This window comes from Schistocerca americana, chromosome 3 (assembly GCF_021461395.2).
Source record: "Schistocerca americana isolate TAMUIC-IGC-003095 chromosome 3, iqSchAmer2.1, whole genome shotgun sequence".
In the NCBI taxonomy this organism is placed as follows: domain Eukaryota; kingdom Metazoa; phylum Arthropoda; class Insecta; order Orthoptera; family Acrididae; genus Schistocerca; species Schistocerca americana.
In genome coordinates this window covers 667,467,626-667,490,199 of record NC_060121.1, presented here as the reverse complement: position 1 = coordinate 667,490,199, position 22,574 = coordinate 667,467,626, and positions in this window count along the sequence as shown.

Here is a 22,574-nt window from a genome sequence, read left to right as displayed (position 1 = left end):
TCGTGATCAAAACAGACACCACCCATATGACAACCACTGGCAGAGTAATAATAGTTACAGAGAAAGATCGCATTTCCGTAGTAATGGATATGACAGAGATAACCATAGAAACAGACAATATGGTAATCAGAACTATTATTATCAAGGGAGACAGAATAATTTCAGACGCAACAGTTCAGCGCGCAGTTACGATTCAGGGAGAAATTCTCCACCACGTGACCGACACGAAAGAAACTGTGTAAACTACCGACAAAACGACAGACCTGAATTCTATCAGAACTGGCGAGCTTTAAACAGAGCTGGGCCCTCTCGGCAAGGCGAATTTGTGGAAGTTAGACCTCCTAATCCCAGTAACGACGCGCGCCAACAAAGAAACAGACAATGACTCGCACAGCAGGCAGCCGCGTGCGCCAGGTGGCTCAGAGAAAAATAACATAGACGCTAACCTTGAGAAAAATTCCAGTATTCTTTACGGACGAATACCGCATGATAATTGCATTCAAGTTGAAATTCTGCGTACTAGGAAGAGTAAAGGTTTACACCATATTTCACATGTAAAACCGTTTATTGAAAGATAATCTGCTTTTTAACTTAGTCTTTGTTATAAAATTTTTCGCTTCACATTACTAAAATGCTTTGTCAGACTTAGAATCTGTTAACATACAACAATGTTTGAAGTTAAATATCCAATCAAGAACCAAGAGAACTTATTTAAACAGAAATGACGAATGCATTGTTATAGTGAACAGACGTCACAGTGTTATTGTGTGTGTACATTCTTGCTTGTTTGTTGCACGATTACGTAACGACTATAAGGATCACATACTTAGAACATTTACCAGTACTGCTAATGAGATTTTAATGCAACATTTTGGTTTACTTGAAAATATATTCTGGATTTAAAGTACTTTCAGTGAGATACCAGATGGCACAGTGGTTAGTTTATGTGACAGCTACACGATTTTATCACGACGCTACTAATGAGTGACAATTTACAATGTTGCTTTTGCAGTGTTTCTGTTTTATATCTGCACAGTTTTTCTGAATTCTTCTGGAAAGTAAAACATGTTTTAGTAGTAACTTTTGTGGTACAGCAACAATGAGATTGTCTTTTCCGTAGCACAACAATACGTTACAGCACAGTACTTTCTTCATCACGGCAATAAGCGTAATAACTACGATATCTATACGCAAAGCATTTCGCTTTTGTTTATCATGAGGTAAGTACATTGACTTCTGCAGAACTTAGCTTTCGGAGGACGATAACTGCGACACTTCCACAGAGATTATGTTACAAGACGCACAGTTTAGCGCTACAGTACACGTATTTGAGTGATTAATTATATACTTAAAACATTTATTTTTAAAGATTTTTGAATTACAAAGAAAGTTTTCCGTGATACATTTCATTCCATTGCTGTAATCTGTAACACCTGAGGGTATAATTACATTAATCCTCATGGGGGTACACGCTTCCTTTGTGTACCATGTGTGTGGCAACCACAAGGAACCCTAGCTGATATGGTATTTGCTTATACAACTTTACACATCGGTACCATATTTCTCTAACACACAAATTACACAGCTATCTGATCATTTAACTGAGAGATAAACATGTTTTTTACTACATCAGTGACACATGTTTACGTAATTACACCGTTGGATAACTTCACACTTACGAAATTGTATTTTGTCTGTACTGTGTGAACTCTTCATATTTTTTCGGAATCATTGTGATACTATGAGAGCTTTGAATGATGTATTTGGTAAGGGAGCATGATTTTAAAGTACGTTTGAGGTAGATGACACTATTGAAATGAGCAGAGAATTTTTTTTAGGCTTAGAAATTATTGGAGGAAGTTACGACGATTTTGAGATTTGACTGAAGTGTTATGATGTTATTATTACGACGACGATGTGTATTATGTTGTTGAGGAATGTTTATTATGCTACGTATTTCTCATGATGAAATATTGAAGAAGTGTCGACGAATATGTATATGTATAATGAGGTAAGGAATAATGAGTAGTGTTTAGGGACTCTGATTTATGAAAAGGATGTTGGAAACCAAGAAACGTACTTTAAGAGTTATGAAATGTGTGTGTATATGCGTGAATGTATTACAATGCAGACGAAAATTTTTTTGGACACTGTTATATCAATAGCATTTTGTTTCTACAGATTTGTAACGCAAATTCTTGACCTGTGAAATATTTTTATATGAGACTGCCACTGTAGCGGAAACTGTTGTCGTAAATATTTCCGTAAGAAAATTAAGTGACCACCTGCACGTAATGCGTCGTGGGCACCCAGCTGTGTCAGACGCCTGGAGAAAAAGCCATTGGCGCGTGTCTTTCAGAGCACAGGAAGGGAAAAAAAAGGGAGGCCATTATCCTGGACATTGTCATTCCTTTAGAGAAAGCATCGCAAATCCGACACGCTAATTACTTGGAAACATATCGTACTTTCTGATATTTACTGAAATGCCTAATGAAATGACAAGAAATGGTTTGTCTACACACCTGACTATGACTACTGTCTTTCTAGATGAGAGATTTCTCTACTACTTATGAAATGCCACATGACTATTGAACGATGTTCTTAAGCTTTGCTTTGTACATAGTTGCTTATTTCATTTGATATCTAGTTTCTAGCTGCACTGCAGCATTGGTTAAAATAAAATTTTATAGATGTACTAATATAAATACTTTCTGTCAACAGATCTATTAAATAATTATTTCATGATCCACATTCTTTAAAAAAGGAGCACTTGGAAAGGAAAGAACAATAAGAAGGAACTAGTAACAGTAACACATAATTTTCTTTTCAAGTACATGGTAATATTTCTTTTTACAATCAGTTGTTGTGGTGCACCACTTTAATTACATAGATATTAAGATGTGAATATAGATTTCCCTTATCTGCATTGTTGTTTTTACTGTAATATTTTTTCTGCTTGAGCTTTGTCATGTATAGATATAAGTTTTATATTTTTTATATTTTTTATATTTGCTGCTGCTGTTTGCCAGGCATAGTGCTACTGAATTTTAAATTGTGTTACTCTGTTAAGCTAGTTTTACTACTGACTTATTTTTCTTGCTACTGTACATTGGCTCATATTAGTTGTAATGTTGCATTGCTTGGTAATTTATATTTACTGTAGCTTGCTTTGCAATTTTCCATTTTTTTTGCATTGCTGTTTGTGTTAATTTGTTATGTGCTGCTGCATTGCCTCGTCCCTTAGTTTAGTATCTGAGCTCAGTAGATTTATGTTAGCTTAAGAGGAGACTATATAAGAAACTAACTATTATAAATTTATAAGAAATGCATTGAGAAGCTATCAGAAAATGGTCTGGCAAAATAAAAAGGATACTGTACAGTGGAGAAAAACTATTATTGACAGAGGATGTGAACAGAATACAGAAAGCAGAGAGAAAAACTATTTTTGACAGAGGATGTGAACGAAATAGAGAAGGCAGGCTTAGATAGGACTTTTGGGAATAATGATGAATGAAGGGAGATCTCCAAGAAGCAAAGAAAGTTTCGTTTGGAAAATACTGCAATGAAACAAACCCTGTCCTTTCCTTTTGTGTTATCCCACTATGTGTTTGGGTACCCTTGTGTATATATGTTCTTCCTGTCTTTATATGTTTACCTCATCAGACTTTTGTTGTAGAATTTTTCTCATACTCAGCTACATGAACTATGATGAGGAATACTGTTATCCTCAAATATAATTTGCGTTAATAATATGTTATTTACTTTGTAAAGATGTTAGACATTATTAATTCTGTTTTGTTTTAATGCTCATGTGTAAAGTTGATGTTTCAAAAGTTATTCTGATCTTTTATGTATTTACTTATGTCATAATTCCTGTAACACTGATGTATATGTTTATTTCTATTCTTTTGTAAAGCCCCTATTACTACAAACGTTATCTGTATTATTATGTTTTTAATGATGTGTTTTGTACCTTTGTTATTGTATTCTTATGTTATAAAATTGTAATTGTCACCAGTTCATGATATTATTAACTTGTTAGTTACATTTCACTGCACACGTTTCTGTTGGTCATAGTATATGGACAATATGTGAGAAGTAGGGACTGATAGTGTTTGCACGTGTGTTAATGATTCAGCAAGGGACTGGATAACAGCATTGCTGGTTCTAAGGACAATTTCAAAAACTTTGTGAGTGCACAAGTGGTGGTTTATGGACTTGCTATATTATCCGCAAGACTCTTCAATGGTGAGTGTGCACCTGCACAGTCACAACAGATGGCTGCTGGCTATCTCAACAAGGACTGCAGTGGGTCTGCACCTCTGGTGGCCCACCAATACCGTAATCTCTACCAAGACTACAGTGGGTCTGCTCCGTGATGACCTACCTACCAATACTCTTCAAAATTTCGACTGACTCTGCTGTGGGTTTGCTCTGTTGTGGCCCATTACCTGTCTGCATGTCGAGAGTCAGCACTGTCTTTCCATTGGAAGGACAACACTACTTCTTCAAGACTGCATGGAAATCCACTACTTCCGTGTGCATTTTCTTTTACTGCTCAGACTTTGAGAAAAACACTGCTATTCTCCTGTTATGTACGATTAGGACTGTCTTTATGGACTGTGAGAAAATTTTAGCTTTTGACCAACATTGTATCAATAAGTGTGTGCATTTGATTTCTTTGTTATTGTAATTATGAAAAATTTTATCAAATCATTATTGGCCACTCCCCAAAAAAAATTTATAAAATTTTTTTGTGGGGAGCATGGGGGCTATGTAAGTAGGCTGTTAATGTTTTCTTTATGTAAGTAGGCTGTTTAGGTTCATATATTGGTAACGCCGCCGCCACGTAGCGCTCTCTGTATGAAAATGAAAATCACTGGCTGTGCTGTGTGTAGTCTGTGGCTGCTTTGCATTGTTGTAATACTCGCCATTGTAGTGTTAGGCAGCTGGCTGTGAACAGCGCGTAGCGTTGCGCAGTTGGAGGTGAGCCGCCAGCAGTGGTGGATGTGGAGAGAGAGATGGCGGAGTTTTGAAATTTGTCATGAACTGCTATATTTATATATGATGATATCAAGGTAAATACATTATTTGTTCTCTATTAATATCTTTCTTTTGCTAACTATCCCTATCAGTAGTTAGTGCCTTCCATAGTTTGAATCTTTCATTTAGCTGGCAGTATTGGCGCGCCTGTATTGCAGTAGCTTGAGCAGCGAAGATTTTTGTGAGGTAAGTGATTTGTGAAAGGTATAGTTTAATGTTAGTTGGGCCATTCTTTTGTAGGAATTTTTGAAAGTCAGACTGCGTTGCGGTAAAAAAAATATTGTGTATCAGTTTAAGGACAGTCGTGTATAATTGTTCTAAGGGGACGTTTCAATATCGAGCGGTTATTCTTATATAACTTAATCTATGAACGATGTATGGGGATCTCAAGACTAATAGGAATATGTCTTCTCTTAGCATTCTCTGATGCAAATAAAAAATTCGAGGTTTCCTCAATCTTTTTAAATCACTGAGATATCGCAAAAGTTCGTATGTTCCAACTTCAACTGTGTTGTTAGACAAAAAAAAAAAATCTATAGTTTTGAAAGTGCGCAGATTAATTAACATAGAGAAACAAGTGAGGTTATGCTAGAAATTTTAGTATCACAAGCAGTCTATTTTTAACGGATTTACTCATAATAGCGTCTTGTTTCGCAATTTTGGGTCCAGTATATCTTCCATTTCCATCGCTGTCATTCTCGTTAAATTTCGAAATTGTTGTTAATCTTCTATCACCAGCTTTACAGTGAGATTCAAAATCATCCCAGCGTCGAATCCATTGGCATCCAACGCGAACACGGTTGTTTATGTATTTTCTTTGCCACTAAAGATATTAAAAGTGGAGCTGCAGCCCGACCCTCTCCCATCACAATCTCTTCTTAAGCGCACAGAACTACGACTCAGTCACATCTCAGCTCTCAGAGACTCTCAGCCTGCTGTGTGGAAACACTTCCGAAAGCTGCCCTCGTAATACTCTCAGACACTAACTGGCAGTACTCGCAAGTGACTATCGGTCCGTTACTATCAATGAAAATTCGCTCCTAATGAAAACGAAACTGCAAGGAGATTACCAACCCATCTAAGAGGAAAAAAACTCTCACGTTTATCCCGATGGTAAAGGTCCGTTCCAATCTGTTAGCGGGAGAACATTGGACGGGAACAGCACGCAGTTAATATTTGTAGTCGGTCGTGTCGCAAAAGGCCACTGATCACAGAGACACATAACAACGTTCATCTGGATTAGATTGGATTGTTTTGGGGAAGGAGACCAGACAGCGAAGTCATCGGTCTCATCGGATTAGGGAAGGAAGTCGGCCGTGCCCTTTGAAAGGAACCATCCCGGCATTTGCCTGGAGCGATTTAGGGAAATCACGGAAAACCTAAATCAGGATGGCCGGACGCGGGATTGAACCGTCGTCCTCACGAATGCGAATCCAGTGTTTAACCACTGCGCCACCTCGCTCGGACAACGTTCATCTGATTGGAAGGATATATGACTAGTAATCTGAACACTCCCCGACTCTGTTGCATCTAGACTGGCTTGAAAATTCCCCTGATTTGAACCACATACAAAATCTGTGGACATATTGAAGCAGCGAGTAAAAAGCCGACGTCATCATGTCCGCAGTTTGGTGGAATTGCTTGATCTAGACCTCAGTGAGTGGGTTAACCTGGATGCGACGTACTTTCACGATATTTTGGAGTCACTTCGCAATCGATAAGGATGTTATGAAGTCTAGGAGCGGAATTTCACGGTACTAAGTGATCCTGATAATGATTTCCCTAGGGATGATTAATTTTTGTCTTGTGAGCGTATGCGATACTGTAATTTGCAGAATAAGAAATGTATTTATGAGAGTTTAAGACATTATAACACCACTGTGCTGCATAACAGACCATTTTAAAGTGTAATGAGGTGTTGTACAGTACACGGAGTGTTGCCAGGATGGCGTATCTAGCTAATAGTAGACCCATGCTTTACGCGTTCTCACATGAACTAGTGTGTTATTAATTAGTGTGCTGAAGGTGTAATCTTTTACTTGTAAGTGAAGTTGTAATGAACTAAACGAGCGTGAAGCCAGAGGGCTAAACATGGTAGAGTACCTCTGAAAGTTGTGGCTCAAGCTTAGGAAGTGACAATTTTTGGTAAAAATTATACACTGATTTCCTTGCTTGTTGAGTGTTGTTGCAGATCGGTCCAAGGTAGAGACCCGAGCCCTAGGTGCATCAGACGAGAAACACTATTTTTTCAGCGTTACTTTGGAAGAATAGCAGTGCAGAAGAAATGGAGAAAATTCCGACAGATGTTATGGGGCAAACAGCTGCAGCTCCAACAATGTGACCACTGTCCTTCAAGGATAATCGCCGGAAAAGATGACATTCAACACAAACTACATGAGAATGTCTCACAGAAGGTGTAGCCCTTCATTTATTAATAAAGATTTGATGGCTAAACGAGTATGGAGCCAAAGGGCTGAACACCGTAGGGCAAACGCGCAGCACTTGCAGCTTATGGTTCAAGCTGCCTAGTACTTCGGAAGTCAAAATAAAAATTTTAGCGGAAACTTTCTTGCTACGTTTTGAAATCTAAGCTTCTAACGTCGACAGACAAGAATGCATGAGTAAAGAAAAGCTTGCTATAGAGACCTAAAGACGTGCGAAAGACAGAAAAGGGCGATGTACATCAACAAAACATCGTAAATACATTTCATTAAACGAACACTGAAAGAGGAAAAAAAGGGACAAACCGCCAGTAGAATTTGCTTCAGAGTCCTCAGACTTCTCACAACCTAGCAGTAGCTCATGTATAGATATTGAATTACTGTTTGGCGAAGAAGTATTCGAAGGGGGAGAAGAAGAAGGAGAACAAAAGACGGGGACTTCAAGGAAGAATCAGAGGACAAACAAAGTACATTGTTTGCTAGGTATGTAGACAGCTATTTCACTTTTGTCTTTTTTTTTTTTTTTTTGGTTGGTCTTCTGACTGCCATGAATTCCCCTCCTGTGCCATCCTCTTTATCTCAGAGTAGCACTTGCACCTACTCCCTCAGTTATTTGCTGGACGTATTCCAGCCTCCGTCCTCCTGTACAACTCTGGCCATCTACAGATCCCTGTAGTATCAAGGTAGTTATTCCCTGATGTCTTAACAGGTGGCGCGGGGTAGCCGCGCTGTCTGGGGCGCCTTGCCACAGGTCCCGCGGCTTGTCCCGTCGGACGTTCTAGTCCTCCCTCAGGCATGGATGTGTGTGTGTTTTATCCTTAGGGTAAGTTAGTTTAAGCAAGATTAAGTAGTGTGTAAGCCTAGGGACCGCTGATCTAGCAGCTTTGTTCCATAGGAACTTACCACGAATTTCGAAAATTTTCTTAACAATTCTGTCCCTTCTTCTTGTCAGTATTTTCCGTATATTCCTCTTCTCGCTGATTGTATGGAGAACCTCTTCTCAACTTCCCAACTAATTTTCAATATTCTTATGAAGCACCACATCTCTATGCTTGTATTATCTTCTTTTCCTGTTTTCTTACAATCCATATCTCACTGCCATATAAAGCTGTTGTTCCAAAAGTAGATTTTTCAGAAATATCTTCCTCAAATTAAGGCTTATGTTTCATACAAGTAGGCTGCTCTTGGCCAGAAATGCTGAAGTTTCTGGTTGTTCTCATTTCTGCTACTTCTCATTACTTTCGCCTTTCGCCTTTCTTCGATTTCTATATTCTACAGTCATTAGACTATTCATTCAATTCAACGGATTCTGCCATTTTTCTTCATTTTCACTAGGGGTAGCAATGTCATCAGCGAATCTTATCACTGATCTCCTTTCACCTTAAATTTTAATTCCACTCTTGAAACTTCCTTTTTTTTTCATTAATTGGTTCTTCGATGTAGGGATTGATCAATATGGAAGAAAGGCTGACACCCTTTCTTACAAACTATTTAATGCGAGTAATTTGTTCATTGTCTTCCACTCATATTGTTCCCTCTCGGTTCTTTAACGGCCGAGCGGTTCTAGGCACTTCAGTCTGGAACCGCGCGACCGCTACGGTCGCAGGTTCGAATCCTGCCTCGGCATGGATGTGTGTGATGTCCTTAGGTTAGTTAGGTTTAGGTAGTTCTAAGTTCTAGGGGACTGATGACCTCAGCTGTTAAGTCCCATAGTGCTCAGACCCATTTCAACCATTTGGTTCTTGTACTTATTGTATATTACCGGTCTTTCCCTTTGGCTTATGCCCACTTTTCCAAGAATTTCGAACATCTTCCCCCACTTTACATTTTCGAACGCTTTTTCCAGGTCGGCAATCCTGTGAACATATCTAGCGTTTCCTTTAGCCTTCCTTCCATTATCAACCGTAACGTCAGAACTGCCTCTCAGGTGTCTTCATATTTCCCAAAGCCAAACTGCTCGGCATTAACACATCCGCAGTTTTCTTGTCCATTCTTCTGTATATTCTTTTTGTTAGCAACTTCGATGCATGAGCTGTTGAGCTGAAGGTGCGTTTATTCTCACACTTGTCAGCTCTTGCAATCTGCGAAATCGCTAGGATAATGTTTTTGCGAAAGTCAGATGGTATATCACCAGACTCATTTATTCTATACATCAACGTTAATAATTGTTTTGTTGCCACTTTTCCCAATGATTTTAGAAATTTTGATGGAAAGTTATCTATGTCTTCTGCTTTATTCGATTGTATGTCTTGTAATATTCTAATTGTAATACTGGATGCTCTATCTTTTCTATATCGACTCCTCTTTCTTGTTCCATCACGTCATGAGACAAGCCTCCCCCCTCATAGAGGCCTTCAATGTCCTCTCTCCACCTATCCGCTCTCTCCTCTGCATTTAACAGCGGAATTCCCATTGCACTCTTAATGTTGCTTGGGCTCAGTAATTCAACTATTTTATGTCTCTCTACTAATCTTCCTCTCGTTTTTTAAGTACTATATAAAAATTTAAGATATTTCACTACAGTATTTTGTTGAGTAACTTGTCCGCGATATGACGGTGTTAAAAATGATTATTTCAAGGGCTCTTCTACGCAGGCACCCGTTTTTATTTTGTGGGCTAAAAACCCCGCAATTTATTGTTTTAGCTTAGTCATAAATCTCTCTATAATTAATAGTCAGACAGTTATAGATAACAACCCAGAGTAGGACATCTGCAATTGCGAGAAAATCTGCCCTCATGGACCATAGTATTACGAAAAGTGAAAACCGTGGAACCCCAACCATCCTGTTACATGCAGTGCATATTAACGAGGTTAGAAATGTATAGGTTAGAAAGATGAAAGTTTCAGAATGTTATGTAAGTTACAAAATGTTCCCTGCAAGTCTGGAAACTACATTACACAACACCTATGGAAAAATACTCCACTAAAATGTCGTGCAGATTACTATAAACACCCCAGTAAGGTACTCTTATTGGGACTGCGTAAAGAGAGACACTGTGTCGCTAGGATGTGTGCATCTTCGACTCCACTATGTGTCAGGAACTGAGCGCTGATTCTTAATATAGTGTGGTAGACAGCGCTACTCAAACAGTACCATCGAAGAATATGAATGAATGTCATGATTGACTTCTGTGTTTAATCTTCAAAGTGTTGACTGAATTCAGAGCTTCCCATATATCGTAAGTAGGGTGAAATTTCATTTGTACATGTTTTGCAACCAGAATAACGTAAGTAAATAGATAAACGTGTTTTATATTATAATCTTGGTTTTTTTCTTACAATATCTTATTCAAAACATTTGCGAATGGCAGGATAACCAACTCTGCTTTCCATCTCATACACCAAGATAGCTTGTTCATTTGGTAAGTTATTTAAATAAAAATCATTCTTCAGTACGCCCTTCTAGCAACTCTTTACATCATGCTTTACATAGTACTTTAGGACTGCATTAGCAGCACATTTCGGAAAGTTTCTGTTTCTTGTACACGTTTCCCCTTAATTGGCAAGTTTAATCCACGGCAGACATCTTTCCTATTTTTGAGCTGAAACTGATTATAGTAAAGCTATTTAGATGAAACGAGTGCGGCTATGGTGACAAAGGCTCAAATCGCAGTTAAATGACCTTGAAAAGTGAGGGTTATGGCGAAGATTGGATACATGCCAAGTCCCGTCCCTCTTATCTGTGATATCATAGTCATCACGATCTTCAGCATCATCGTCATCATCATGCGGAAAGCTACGCCCTCCCTCCCTTATCTACGTGTCATCCACAGCCCAAGAAGTCATTCTTTGTTTCTTAGAATGGTGTGTGGCTTTCAAAAAGAAACTGTTACTTACGTCACAATAATTTACAGGCTCAGAAACGAAGCAGTGAACCACAATGTAGCCCGAGAGCTCCCCTAACCAAGCCAAAATCAAAATTATTTGCAAGATCAGACATTTGCGCCATGTTTGAAAATATGTGATTTTATTGACAACAATGCAGTATCTTCACGCCAAAAATACGCAAGCTTCCTTTGAATTTAGTGTAAATTGGCGACAAGTTCTAATTGTTAAATATCTATTATAAAATTATTTGACAGTTTGAGGTGACAATTCTGTAATTATGCATTTTCTCTATACAACTATGTTCTCTACATACACACATGTTTTGGATAGCTAAATAGAGTACAAACTGTGGGGGCCAAATAAACAAAACAAAACAACAAAACTACCCAAAGATGATTATAATACCGGTGTTTCCGGACACGAAGGTCTAGATTATAGGTTAAGTTGCACTTGTGAATGTCCCTACTTCTATCTCTGTACCACACTTCGTATATTATACAGTAAACTCTCAAATTTAATATCAGCGCATCTGAATAGTTCTGTGAACACACAGGATACTAAGTATCGCAATATTATTTCCACTTCTAAGATGTATGCTAAATTACGTCAGCAAGCCTAAGCACTATTTATTTCAGGCGATGCAATTTTATTTCCGCACACACACACGCACGCACACACACACACACACACACACACACACACACACACACACACATCTCTCAAAACTGATGCCTGAAACAAGAGTGGGATATCCAAATTCAGGTTTCCACCAACAATGTCCATGCCTACATTGTTGCAAAATACTTGAGGCTGAAAAACCATGCAAAGCAGACACATCGCATTTCGTTTTTATTATAGTGGGTCTTTCCAGAATTCCAAGCATATCCCTTCTGTCATTTCGTAGTTTCATTTCAAGTACACATTTATCCCGAAAACTAGCTTGGTTTTTCATTCTTCTTCGTTTCAGTAAAACGCAGAATGGTAGAATCCCTTCTTTGATAGTACTACATATATGAGCCCAGACCGATAGTCCTCAAGTGTCTTCCTGAGCTGCATTTCTATTCTCCTTCTTTGTGATGAAAGCTGGTTCTGTCTCTGTTCCAGCGATGGTAGTGTTGATCAGAAGAAGGCCAGCTGAGGGCTTGCAATCAACCAGTTGCCTACCAGACACACTGCACCTAAACCTAGCGTTATGGTCAATGGTGCGATATCGTATGAAATCAGGAGTGCTGTCGTGGTTATCCCACTGTAAAAAAAAGATGCCAATCTGCTAATACGTCCTTTTGTGCTGCCATTCAAGAACAGCATTCTACTGGTTGTTTTCCAACAGGATAACGCTCGCCCACATACCACTGTTGTAACCGAACATGCTCTACACTGCGTCGACATGTTTCCTAGGCCTGCTTGATGATCATATCTGCCTCCAGTCGAGCACATATGGTGTGTCATCAGCCGACAACTCCAGCGTCATCCACGAACAGTATTAACCGTCCTTGTATTGACCGACCAATTGCAACTACGTGGAACTTCGCCCCACAAACTGATATCCGGCACAACACTGGCTACTAATGGCTTAGCTCCCGCGTAAATTAACCTGTGATCTTGCAATGTTAATCACTTAAATATGTTACCTAAACAAATGTATTCCAGAAATTTTAGTACTCCACATTAATTATTCTCTTTGGTGCTGCAGATTTTTTTCCATCAGTGTATTAACTATTACAAGGAGATAATGTTATTCCATGCTTTCCCGTCTAGCAGTTGGTCCATAAATCTTCATAATGAACCTTGGGGCACGGTAACTCAGTTCAAGTTCCAGGTTGCCTATCTAATGGTTTCCAGGGGAACAAAAGTTTTATTTTCAGTATTTCATCCAATCATTGACCGAATTTAAAAATTGTAAATGCTCTCTTAGTCCACTCATTAAGTGCTACAATTTTATCTTATAGGTTTAACGCAGTAACACAAATTCTACAGTTATAAACTAAGTATATTGCTTGAGGCAGCATCACACACGGGGGCCAGCCGAAGTGGCCGTGCGGTTAAAGGCGCTGCAGTCTGGAACCGCAAGACCGCTACGGTCGCAGGTTCGAATCCTGCCTCGGGCATGGATGTTTGTGATGTCTTTAGGTTAGTTAGGTTTAACTAGTTCTAGGGGACTAATGACCTCAGCAGTTGAGTCCCATGGTGCTCAGAGCCATTTGAACCATTTGAACCAACGCACGGGGCGCATCAAGACTGTGTTCATCCAGTGTTTAGCGACTTCCAATTTACGTAACAGTTTCTAGCCTTTACGATACAGTTCTGTCATCAACTTCACCCCACGAAATGTTGAGAGGAAAAAGGTTTATCGCTTACTGCATTTTCACAATTCATTCAATCAAACTTCAGCATCAGGCATAACGTTTTAATTTATTACTTCTTTATTAGTAACTCAATTCGCGATATATTTTGCAGACAGTATCTAAATATGCCACTGAACGTTCCTGAAAAGCCTCGTGATGGCTGGGTGTTGTGTGCTGTCCTTAGGTTAGTTAGGTTTAAGTAGTTCTAAGTTCTAGGGGACTGATGACCGTAGCAGTTAAGTCCCATAGTGCTCAGAGCCATTTGAACCATTTTTTGTTCCTGAAAATCATTATCAGTATATGACACACATATCAAGAGACATGACTCCCGATCATGGAGATGCGTGAAAAACTAGCCTTTCTTAAAATGGAGTGCAAATTACCCACACCATACTAGTGCACTATTTGACAACGACACTACGTAGGGACATCCTGCCAACTTTAAACATAACTTTAAACCTTTTATAAACTATTTCGCGTTTACATGCCTAATGTCAAATATTTAACACATTAATCTATTTGTAAAGTAGATAGAAAGCTGAAGCTGGTTCGTACATGGGTGTTCGATTCTTTGAAGAATCACGAGTTTACTGGTTGTCGACGAACCGGTACGCAATCAAATGTGTCTCATGGTTTTTTCCAAGTACACCGTCTTCACTAAAAGCGACTGAAAGTAATCAAAAGATTCCCACGACCTCAGTAGTGCAATATTCTGAACACTTGTAATGAGATAAAATAACATTTACACAAAGGGGACCCTGTGAGTGTATTAAGAGTTCTCTTAAAAGCAAGGTACTTAAAAGGGACGTAGTATACTGATGTGACACAAGTCGTGGGGTACCTCCTAATATAGTGTCGGACCTCCTTTCGCTCGAAATAATACAGCACTTCGACGTGGTGTCGACTCGACAAGTCGGATGTCCACTGCAGCCGTCTGTAGCTGTCCATACTTGCGAAACTGTAACCTGTGCAGGACTTTGAGCACCAACTGACCACTCGATTAGGTCCCATAAATGTTCGTTGATTACTCCGGTATAATTTTTAATATTATGACTCGGTACGATACACAGGAAACTCTTATGTCACCTGACTGGCCGCGGAAGCCTACGAAATTATATGAAGTAGATGAATAGCTGCGAATAGTCTCCAAGTAGTCGAACATAGCCATTTACACTCAATGCTCTCTTCAGTTGGACCAGAGGACCCAGTCCATTCCATGTAAATACATCCCACTTATTTATGGAGACATCGCCAGCTTGCACAGTGCATTCTTGACAACTTGGGTCCAAGACTTCGGGGTTTTCACCACACTCGAATCCTACTATCAGCTCTTACTAACTGGAGGCGGGACTCATCTAACCAGGCTACGATTTCTCATGGTGTGGGGGTAGCGTGTTTTATCAGTAATCGAAACATCCTCGGTCCCAAGTCTGAACCACGCCACTCCTTATATATTGAAGAAAAATCATCAGCCATTACCGCTAAAAACTTCCAGCAAAAGCAGTCATCTCGTTCTGCCGACAGCGTTGTCAAATTGTGTGGAGGAGCAGCCAGCGGTTCGAGGCACTTTCTTGCCCTTGGGTGGTAAATCGTCCCTAAAAGGCGGAAGAATCAACAATGATCAACGGCATGAGGATGCAGAAGTCCATGGAAACCACTGCACTAAAGACACAAAATGTGTATCCTCAGATTACTGAAAAAGTATCATGATGGTCTCTGCATTGGAAAAAATTTCCACACTTGTCCTCCATTCGCATCTCCAGGAGTGGAATGGCAAGGGGGATGGCGGCCATCACAAAAATACAGACTAACAGACGAAGATCTAAGAGTCTGGGCGCGGAACATCAGAAGTCCGGAAGTGCTAGGGGAGCTAGAAAGTGTGAAAATGCAAAAGCTAAGGCAGCAGAAAATGGTATGAAGAGAGTAGGATTCATTACGAATAGAAAGATAGCACGATGAGTGAGTTACTGTGAATATTTCGGTGACAGGTTTGCTCTCATGAGAATGGACAACAAACAAACATCGACAACAACAGTTTAGGTACAGATTATTTACGTATACAGACAAGGTCGCAAGCAGAAGATGAAGACATAGACAAAGTATGTGAGGATATTGAACGGGTAATGAAATACGTAAAGGGAGATCTAAAAGTTCTGGAATGCTTCTGGGACTGGAATGCTTCTGTAGGGAAAGGTATAGAAGAAAGGGTTAGGGAAGAATATGGACTAGGGGTAGTAGGAATGAGGGAGGACAACCACTAATTGAGTTCTGTATAAAATTCAAATTATAATAGGGAATGCTCTATTCAGGAATCACAAGATGGGGAGTTATACCAGGAAAACGCCGGGAGGTACGGGGAGATTTCAGTTAGATTACATAAGGGTCAGGCAGAGAGTCCGAGATCTAATAAAGGATTCTAAAGCGTACCAAGAGGCAGACGTTAATGGCAATGATGAAGAGAAGTCTGAAGTTTGAGGTACCAATCAAGAAGAATCAACACGAAAAAAATTGGATACGAAAGTCCTAAGGAATGAAGAAATACGACTGAAGTTCTCTGAAGCTATAGATGTTGCGATGATGAACAACTCTGTGGGCAGTCCAGCTGTAGAAGAATGGACACCTCTAAACAGGGCAGTAACAGAAGTTGGACAATAAAACATACGTTCAACGAAGGTAACTGCGAAGAAACCATGGCTAACAGCAGAAATAATTCAGCTGATCGACGGACGAAGAAAGTTCAAAAATGTTAAGGGAGATTTAGGAATGCAGAAATACACGACACTAAGGTCTCTAAAAATGGGAGGTGCAGGGAAGCTGAGGCTAGATGGCTCAATACAAAATGTCGGTGAATTTAATAGCAAGGCCAGTAGCATTAAGAGATCAATGGGAATGCACTGTTAAATGCAGAAGAGTGATTCGATCGGTGGAAACAGTACATTAAGGTCCTCTATGAGGGGTAGAAGTTATCTTATGATATTATAGAAGAAGAAACTGTAGTCGTTACGGAAGAGCTATGGGATCCAGCATTAGAATCAGAATTTAGAAGAGGTTTGGAAGACTTAGAATCAAGTAAGGCGAAAGGGATACATAATATTCCATCACAATTTCTAAAATCGTTGGGGCAAGTTGCAACAAAACGGCTAATCATGTTGGTGTGTAGAATTAAGAACTGACGATAAACCTTCGGACTTTCGTCCACACAATTGTAAAGACTGCAGAGAAGAAGTACGAGAATTATCACATAGCAAGCTTCACCGCTTATATACCACAGTTGCTGGTAAAAATAATATGCGGATGAGTGGAAAAAAATTGTGGATGTGTTAGACGACGATCAGTTAGGATTTAGGAACGGAAGGAAAATAGGGGGTAAACTACAGAGAAAGACTGGTAATATACAATATTTGTAAGAACCAAGAGGTAACAGTAAGAATGGAAGACCACGAACGAAGTGCAGGGGCTGAAAAGGCTGCAAGGAAGATACGTGGTCTTGCGCCACGGTGGTTCTATCTGTACGTCGAAGTAGCAACGATGCAAATAAAAGAAAGGTTCAAGGGTGGGATTAAAATTTAAGGTGAAAGGATATCATTGCCAACATTCGCTGATGACATTTCTGTCCTCAGTCAAAGGGCATATACAGGATCAGTTGAATGTAGTGAACAGTCTATCGAGTTCAAAATATAGATTAAGACTGCACTAAAGGAAGACGCAAGTGTTGAGAAGATGTAGAAATGAGAACAGCGAAAAACTTAACATGAGGATTGGTGATCACGAAGTAACTGAAGTTCACTATTTCTGCTACCTATGCAGCAACATAACCCTTGATGGACAGAGCTAGGAGTACATCAAAAGCATGTTAGCAATGACCTGAAGGGCATTCATGGCCAAGAGAAGTCTGCTACTATCAAACATCGGCCTTAATTTGAGGAAGAAATTTCTGAGAAAGTAGGTTTGGAGCACAGCATTGCATGGTAGTGAAAAATGGACTTTGAGAGAACCGAAATAGAAGAGAATAGAAGCACTGAGATGTTGTGCTTCAGAGAAATATTGAAAATTACATGGTAAATAGTGAGGAGGTTTTCCGTAGAATCGGCGAGGAAAGAAATATATGGAAAACACTGATCAGAAGATTAGGCTGGATGATAGAACACCAGTTAAGACATCAGCGAACATCTTCCACGGTACTAGAAGCGATTGTAGAGGGCAAAAATTGTAGTGCAAGACGGAGATTCGAATAGGTACATCCATCAAATAATTGAGGATGTAGGTAGATAGGACTGAGATGAAGAGGTTGGTTCAGGAGAGGAACTCTTGGCGGGCCGCACAAATCAAGTGAGAAGACTGTTGACTCAAAACAGACAAAAACAAAAAAGAAAAAAAGGGGTGTCAAAGTGATATTGTCACGAGCTCAGCAGTGGGGCCGCAGGCGGTATCGTGTTGTGGGCAAAGTGACACACGTCTCTCGCCTGCTGCCGTAGCCCATTAACGCCATATTTCGCCACACTGTCTTAAAGGGTACGTTCGTTGTACATTTCGAACTGATTTGTGCGGTTATTTCATGCAGTGCTGCTTGTTTGTTAGTAATAAGAACTGCACGCAAACGTCGCTGCACTCAGTCGTTAAGTGAAGACTGTGGGCCACTGCGTTGAGCGTGGTGAGAGGTTATGCCTGACGTATGGTAGTCTCGGCTCATGCCTGACACTTTAGGTCTCGGAATATTGAATTTCCTGACGTTTCCTCTAGTGAAATGCGTCATGCATCTAGGTCCAACTATCTTTGCGCTTTCGAAGACTGTTAATTCTCGACGCGAGACCACAATCACCTACGAAGTCTTTTCATGTGCATCACCTGAGTACAAATGACAGACTCCACCAATGCACTGTCCTTTTATACCTCCTGTATACGATCCCACCGCCATCTGTATATGTACATATCGCTATCACATGACTGTCGACATATCAACGTAGTTTTGTTATCACTTGAGCACAATGTTGGCATAATTGGTCTGAGTCACTACATAACATATATTTCAGTTATATTCGACCTTCAGTGCATAGCCATCCTCTGATATTTAGCACGAATAACCGCTGAATATGCTCTAAGGATGTGTGTGTTCTCTTCAGTGCGTGGGACTGAAATAATGAAAATTCTGCAGCGCACTGAACTTTGCTTTACTAACGAGGCTGTTGTAGCGCTCGAATGCGAGAGCAGCCTGGGAGTTATCTGGCCCGGCAAATGAGGCAGTGGAAGGAGAGCGGCGGCGACTGCGCGGTGTAAAAGCTGATGAAGACGTCAGCAGCCTCAGGTAATTACGGGCGCGCTCCGCACCCCGCCAACTTGCGGCCATTATCCGGGATTTATCGGCACAACGGGATAGCTTCACCAGAGTGCCGTGTAACGGCAGGTGTTTACACATGCCCCCACGCTAATGATTCTGAACGTTTCAAAGCCTTTGCGTTCTGAGACCAAATTTCACAGTATGCCCTGTTGACTAACGTGAGAGATTTAGTATCAGAAATTTTACGTTTATATTAGGATGACGTTGAAGTTTGTAGCATTGTTCCATAAATTTAAGAAGCACAACAGACACACGTAACAGAGGCTTTGGTCATCAGTAATATTACAACACTCAGCGAACGCTAGGGTAACTACTCGATGCCACCACCGTAGAAGTCACGTGGTTTTGAGGCGAAGAACTCGTGGAACCATTTTCATCTGGAAAGGAAGTTGGTTGAAGATTGTTCGATAGAGAGCGGGAAAGAGGAATATCCGAGGGCGCAAGACGAGGTGAACGAGGTGCATGCGGAACGACTTCCCAAACAACCTCTTCCAGAGTATTTGTCCGGGCTTTATCGTAGAGTAGCATGAATTCATGCAGTCTTCCTGGTCGTTGTACTTCGGTCGAGTCTACAAGACGTCTCAATTTTTGACCATTTTTGTCAGCAGTCATAGTTACACGTTGGGGAAGTCTGTCACACTTCCATGAGATGCATAACATTATCTTTTGTGGATGTGTGCAGATATTTGTACAGGGATTTGCTGCTTCGTTTGGGCTCAGACATTGCTTTCTTTTTCTTATGTTAGTATAAAGATACCGTTTCTCATCACCAGGAACGATACAGGATAGAATTTGTCAGTGTAGTTCATGAGTCTATTGATGACCATCATATAGCCACCGACTGATTTTTGTAATCTTGTCTTAGAGCATGTGGAACCCACACACCTGCTCGTTTAACCATCTCTATTGCATGCAAACGTCGCACAATGGTATAGTGATCACAGTTCAACGCTTTTTTCAGTTCCACAGTACACTGACGTAGATGATTGTGGATTAATACGTTTAAGCGATCTTCTCCAAACCCCTAATATCTTCCTCAACGTGGAGAGTCACTGACTTCAAAAGTACCCTTCTTAAAATGAGAATACCATTTTCTAGCTCTGTCCACAGGCCTTATCCCCACATAGATTGCCAATATTTCTGGCTGCTATAACAGCTCTATTGAACACAAAGGAAGAATAGGTAGGAAATGTTGCGATTTCTCCATTTGGCGCTCCGTTTTCTAGAATCCACAGCTCCGCTCACTACCTCCAAATAACGAAATGACGATATTTTACTTTAAATAGCAATAGTGAACTACAAATAAAAGATGACAATAGATAAGTAAACCCATAGCAAAGAGAATATCAACATGCAAAACAAAAACACTACGAAATTACGTATCAAGCTGAAACTGTTATTACCATCATTCTCCCGTCACGTTACCAGAACTAAACGCTATACAGGGTGTTTCACAATTACTGTTAGAGGCTTCTTGAAGTTGTAATAGGGTCTCCACAGTTCTCGATGAGATACACTATGCGATCAAAAGTATCCGGGCACCCAACAAAACATACGTTTTCATATTAGGTACAGTTTACTGCCACCTACTGCCAGGTACACCGGATCAACAACCTCAACAATCATTAGAAATATTGAGAGTGCAGAATTTGGAGCTCCGCGGAACTCATGCTATAGTCAGGTGATTGGATGTCACTTGTGTCCTGTACGCGAGATTTACACACGCCTAAACATTACTAGATCCACTGTTTCCGACGTAATAGTGAAGTGGAAACGTGAAGGGACACGTACAGCACAAGATCGTACAGGCCGACCTCATCTGTTGGTAGAAAGAGAAGAGGGTCGTCATGTGTAATTGGCAGACATCTATCCACACCATCACGTAGGAGTTTCAGACTGCATCAGGATCCACTGCAAGTGCTATGCCAGTTAGGAGGGACGTGAGAAAACTGGGATTTCATCGTCGAGCGGCTGCTCATAAGCCACACATCACGCCGGTAAATGCCAAACGATCCCTCGCTTGGTGTAAGGAGCGTAAACATTGGGACCATTGAACGGTTGAAATTATTGTGTGGAGTGGCGATTCACGGTACACTATGTGGCGATCCGATGGCAGGGTGTGGGTATGGCGAATGCCCGGTGAACGTCATCTGCCAGCGAGTGTAGTGCCACAGTAAAGTTGGAGGCGGTGGTGTTACGGTGTGGTCGAGTTTTTCATGGAGGGGCTTGCAACTCATGTTTTGCGTGACACTATCATAGCAGAGGCCTACATTGATGTTTCAAGCACCTTCTTGCCTCACACTGTTGAAAAGCAATTCGAAAATGGTGATTGTAGCTTTCAACACGATCGAGTACCTGTTGATAATACACGGCCTGTGGCGGAGTGGTTACACGACAATAACATTCCTGTAAAGAATTACTTTTGAATGTATTACGGGAACAGCAGTGATCAATGTCTTATAAATAATTGCTATTAAAAACAGTCTTGATCACGATTTATTTAACAAGGTGACCGGTTTCGACCACTACTGTGTTCATCTTCAGACCGTTGAGTAGGAACCTCTTTCTGTTGGAGGACAGAGGTTCCTACTCAATGGTCTGAAGATGAGAAAGTTTTCTGGACCACGTCAGTCAACCACATACCATTATCGTCCTAATACAACAACGTCTATAAGAAACTGGTACTTTTACAGCTAGGAGGATTGACTGTGGTACTTCACAGATACACACCACGATTTGTGGACTGCGGGTGTGAAAGTATGTGTCGCGGATATGCCTTATGCAATGAACAGCAGGCTCACCTAGTGGAGCACCTCCTATAGAGGTTGTAGGATGAAAATCGATAATCGACAGTGAACCAAATGCAGTGAATCCTTACAAAACTTTGATTCATATTTTTCCTTGTTATTCACTGAAGATTCGCATGTATTTCTGTATTATTTCTGCTAATCACTGTACCGTGTTCGTGTACGCATCGTTTGTGTAGCACGAGTGCTCCAAGTAAGTGGTGACCCGGGAACTAAAGTGATGTAGTAGTGGACACATTATTAAGCCGTAACTCGCTTCGTGACGTATTGGAATGTCGTCCGAGAATAACCTAGTGTGCGACATTGGTGGTGGAATCCAGAATAGCAAGAATGAGATCGAAGTTTTGCGAAGTCCAACGGCCCTACAACCGTTACGGGATTCTGTGCCTCACGCCGTTAATCAACCGCAACGGCACGGGATCACCTACTCTTGTTGTGCTGTCGGCTTCCGTGCCACTGCCACAGGGTATTGTTTCGCACAACCAGACAACATGACAAAGTAACATTAAAGCAAATATGGAAATACTTTCGATTAAATCAGCGGCACCAGTGCTGCTCGCACAAGGTCCGGACATTCCGCTCGATTCCTCTTGTTGCTCATCCCACATCGTCATTACAAATTCGGGGTCCACAGTTCGTTGGTTTGCTATTATGGTGAACATTCTCGTGATACAGCCAATATTCAAATGGTTCACATGGCCCTGAGCACTATGGGACTTAACATCTGAGGTCATCAGTCCCCTAGACTTAGAACTACTTAAACCTAACTAAACT